We start from the raw sequence: 5137 nt of genomic DNA, 5'->3' as shown, positions 1-5137 counted from the left end.
AACTGTCCACTGGTTCACGTCCGAGGGCCCTTCCTGGCACAATGCGCACTTGTAGCGGTGTTCTTTTTATGGCCATATTGTCACTTTGCACCTCGGCCCACCCGCTGCACTGAGCACTCTTCAGCCCTTTTAAATGGTATAACTTTACACTACCGCACGCTCCAGCGAGCACCATTCAAGCAACAACTTTGCACTCCAGCTTCGAACATTGGCACAGTCGCAACAAGTAAGGCGACTCTACTCAGAGAAGTCACTCTGCACAGTAACAAGATTTCTTTTGCACAGACAGAAAGGGCTTCATCCGCAAAGGTAAAGCCTGCCAAAAATAGAAACAACTCATTAGTGCTGCTCAACGTTGTACTTTGCAGTAAAAGAAAGAGCAAATCTAAAGATTCAGGAATCCGAGAATAAGCTTACTTCCATGAGTTCTTCACGATTTCGGATTTTTCTATAAAATGAATTCCTTCACTCAAACTAAATTAAAACTGCTAAACCGCTAATCTGTTACATGCAAGGCAGATGTCAAATTCACCGAAATAGGATCTAAGGGTATTTGGCCAATCGAGCTGTAGCAGCTTCGGTAAAAGAGTATAAGTTGAAGAGTTTGTGAATAAAGGTGTGCGCACACATAGTGAGTTGTAGGAAAATAGGCAGGGAGCAATGCCGGCTGGGGTATAGGTTCTTGTATGTTGTCTGACTGTTTGATTTGAATGTGTTGTGTAAGTGTCCTGTTGAATGTTACATGTTTGGGCTTTGACACGCTTCACTGTGGTTGTTAACTGTGTGGTGTGTCCTGAAATGTTATATGTTTGGGCTGTGTGACATGCTTAATGCTTTTCAGTAGCAACCCACTTATTCATATATAGCAACTGACAACATAAGAAGTCCGGACATACTTTGATAGTAGTTGTAGAAGTATCCTTATTGATAATAGATAAACTAATTCATAGTGATAGAACAGTAGATGAACAGGTGCCTGCACATGTCTCATGAAAATAAAATGGGTGTATGATTGCTGACGGCAGAGCAATACTGCCAAACTTATGAGTTCTTGTGGCAAACTTGATTCAGTGTCTTGACGTGTATACGCTGTTTCGCTGACTTGTCACAAGAAACAAAGTGTGTTTGATAAGATCCGACCATTTTATTACGGGAGGATCAGTATGTATGGATTCTGATGTGACTGATAAACTCATTCGTATCTTAAGCATAATCTAATAGGTGAGACAACGCCCTGGCACACAATCAAAAAAAAAAAAGAGAGAGCGGTTTTGTGTCCCCACAGTCCATAATGTAGAAAAGAGAGAAAAAAGCCTTTCTGATTTGTTGTGTGTGCTCACAGTGCAGAGTGTAGAGAAAAGAGAGAAAAGAAAGCCGTTTTGGTGTCACGGGTGTTGTGACTTACACACACACATTTCTGAATTGAGAAAGGAAATTATTTTAGAGGAAGCACTAGAGTTTAGATCCCACATTTGTTGATAGGCATTCATTTAATTTTTCTTTTAATCAGTTTTAAAGTGAATACTAACTGAGAAATGAAAAAGGTGAAGAGTTTAGAAGCTTGGTTCAAGAGCAAAACTTGGTTTATGATCAGCTGAGTCTCTAAACAGAACAGCAAATGGCTTCATCGAACATTTAAAAAAGATTCAGATTGTTAGAATATCCAGAATTTATAGGAATGGTGGTGATTACTCTTATTTTCTAGAATGGAAATAACTGCACCATGTCTGTTTTATGAATTTAAGGGGCTAAAAAGTTTTGTTCTCGTTTTTCTATGATTAACCGAATGTATGTGAGAGTCCAAACAGACAGAAGGGTTACGGCCGAGCGCTGGACCTTCCAAAAAAGATGAGACAGGCTGGACCCGTGCCATACTAGTTAAGGCCTGCCTGTGGATAACAGGTTCTTTAAACTCTCACACACACAAACTCACACACGTTCGCACACATACACCCATACACACACACATTCTTGAACTTGCTGCAAGATTAAACCTTTGCATTAACTGACTCCAGCAACTCTGAGTCTCATTGAGAGACTTTTCTCAACAATTGGGTCCTCAAACCAGATCTCAACGTTTTTTCCGCTGTCCAGGGTCGGAGCTGAAACCGTGCACAGTACTCCTAATGAAAGACCCCCTGCTGAATTGCGGTAATTAGGGGCCAGTGTCCACTGAAAGGGGGAAAAAGGGACGAGATCGTACTTTTGAATCAATGGCCAGAAGCCATTGGCAGTGCAGGCATCAACAATAATGGTGTTATTTCACCCATTAACACTTAAGGTACCTCATGCAGTGGCTGTGATATGGTTACTTAACAAAATATCTTTACCAGACATCTCTCCTACATAACAGTTCTTCTTTCACAGCCACACCTTGTTGTCGAGAGATGTGCTACACTTAATCCATCCACACTGCTACCTACCCCACAGATGGAAAGCCAGAAATAACCATCAGTGTTTTACCCAGGCCAGACTTAACTGATATACGTTATGAAAATGCAGAAATAACTATATTTATTCAACAGATCAAGGAAAAAAACCCTGATGGCACAAATGCTACAGGATTTGCAGTAGTAACAGAAACTGAAGTTTTCTTAAAACAACCACTACCAAAAAATTACTCTGTTCAAGCAGTCGAATTGGTAGCTTTAACTGAAGCTTGTAAATTAAATAACAAAAAGGTTGTTAACGTTTACACTGACAGTCAGTATGCCTTCTCAACTGTACATGTGTTAACACAGCATTGGAAAAACAGGTATGTTGACATCCACAGCTAAATGTATAAACTACAAATATTTTAGCATTATTAGATGTTATTCAATTGCCATCTACAATAGACTCGTATGAATGACCGGAAGGAAAACCATACTGCCAAAGAATTTGTTTAAATATGCTGCAGTATTGAGCCACGGACCATGTCATGTCTCAACGGGAGGGATGGAAGCAATAATGAACCAGGTTTTTACAGCATATGGTTTTACTAATTATTAAAAACATTTTTTTAGAATAAATAAATGAATAAAGTTTTGTCTAGCAGGTCAAATATGTGCAAAATACATTCCACAGGGCAATCTAAGACCAAAACGAAGATAATTCCCTAAGCCAGTGTATCTTTTTCAACATATTTGTTTGGATTTCATTATTTCATTATTTTGTAGATTTCATTGAACTAAATTAATGTTAAGGGAAAAGATTCTGCTCAGTGACAACAGAGGTTTTTACCAAATGGTCTGAAATATTTCCATGTGCACAAGCAGATGCACTCTCAGTAGCAAAATCACACGTAAAATAACTCATTTCTAGATTTGAAATTCCTGAAAAGATCTTCAGTGATAATTTGACACACTTTGTAAACAATGTCATCTCACTGATGGCAAAGAACTTAAAATAGACCTTAGAAACCACTGTGATATAGAAGGTTTCGCTAACACATTGGAATTGTTTTACTATTTACATATGCATGTGCAGTGAAGAATTGCTTGCTGCTGATAAATGCAAAGAAGAACAGCTTACACATAAATGCTCACATATAGGCTGCTGAATGCAATGAAGACCTGCTTATCCAGTAAAGTTCAATGTCAATGTGTAATATTCAATTAGGATTTGCAAAACAGTGAAGTTAAACAATGAATGGGTCCATAGTCGGTATGAGAAGACTACAGGAATATTTACCTGGGTGTACGTTCAAACAGAGATGAGAAAATTGCGATAAATTATTGTTTGTTTGTTTGTTAGTATGTATATGAATGTTATGTGTATAAACTGTGTTGAGTTGTAGTTACTCAGTAGTGTCTCAGTGAAACAACCGACGGGGGAAGCCTTGCGGTGACAACAAAAGCAGTGTTTTACTGATCAGTCAAGTTGCTCCAGTGTACTCCATACAAACTGGTTGGCTACTGAAGGGATAGAAAATGGGGAATACTTGTTTTAAAGCAAACAAGGAATTAGATGGGAAAAATACATGTTTTAACGGGACCCAGACAATATTAAATACTCAGACAGATGGGAGAAGAAGTGTAGTTTTGTAGGAAATCACAAAATTATTACATAAAATGAGTGAAATCAATTGAAGAATGCCTTTCTGAAGAGCTGTTTACCACAGATGAGCAGCTTTGCGACCAAGCACATTGTAGATCGCTTTACTGCCAAAATGATCTAGTTTAATGGATTGGTTTAGACATGCATAACAGCATTTTAAGAACAAAGAGAGAAACAAAAAGGGACAACGCTTCATGGTGGAAGGTGATGTATAAATAACTGTGTATATGATGAAGGAGAGACCATTTGAGCAGCACAGCCATTTCGCAGCACAGGGACAGCAGTCCAAGTTAAAGGATCTCCCATGTGGTATCACCTGTCACACTGTGTCAAGGCATCAAAAGAAGAAAAAATCACCAAACTCAAGGACAAAGAGACGAAGACTCCGGTGAACGAAGAGAGAGGACTTACAAACCAGAAATACAAAAGGATGCTCGATATCAAGATCCAGAAGAAGAGGCTAACAATGCCACGAACACTTACGATGCTGGGAATGATGCCAGCAATGAACAGAGAAGAAGATTCAGTGTCATCAATCTGCAACACGTGCCTCTAATGAGGGGGTGAATATAGAATCCTCAACGATTACAACGTCTCTGGGAACTGTGACAACAACAAGGTTTAAACCATTTTGATATATATTGTAACCTATTGGCTAAGGAATAGTGCTGAAAATGAGGTAAATCTAATCCACCACTGTCCTTGGTCTTCTGTAGGGTTTTTAAACTAATACGTGGTGGTTTGTTTTTCCACAGAAATTTGGAGATGCATGAATCTAGTGACTTAAACCAAGTAGCAGATGGTTTTATGGGGATCATTGAGAACAAATAGTTAACTTTTGGTAGTATCATCATTTTAATGGTTGTAACTCTCCCCATAAGTGATATAGGTAAGGACTTCCAACGAGAGAGATCGTCCTCTACTCTCTTTACTAATTGCACATAATCCATCTGTACTTATCAGTTTAATATGTGATATGTCTATGCAAGGACTACATATTAAATGGATTTTTATCAATAGGAGTTGAAAAAGGAGCTTGCTCCGTTCACTCCAAGCATCGACCCGGTGCTGCAGTGCCGCTGGGAACGGTGCGCTCTCC

General features: G+C 39.0%; 1 pseudogene; it reads left to right on the top strand.

The window, feature by feature from the left end:
- The first annotated feature begins 4960 nt into the window (after positions 1-4960).
- Positions 4961-5137, top strand: LOC140287400 (U2 spliceosomal RNA; annotated as a pseudogene).

The sequence above is a fragment of the Leuresthes tenuis genome, unplaced genomic scaffold (genome assembly GCF_036924035.1).
Source record: "Leuresthes tenuis unplaced genomic scaffold, fLeuTen1.0.hap1 SCAF_130, whole genome shotgun sequence".
Lineage (NCBI taxonomy): Eukaryota > Metazoa > Chordata > Actinopteri > Atheriniformes > Atherinopsidae > Leuresthes > Leuresthes tenuis.
Note: the sequence above shows the minus strand (reverse complement) of the source record. Positions and strands in the feature narration are given on the sequence as shown.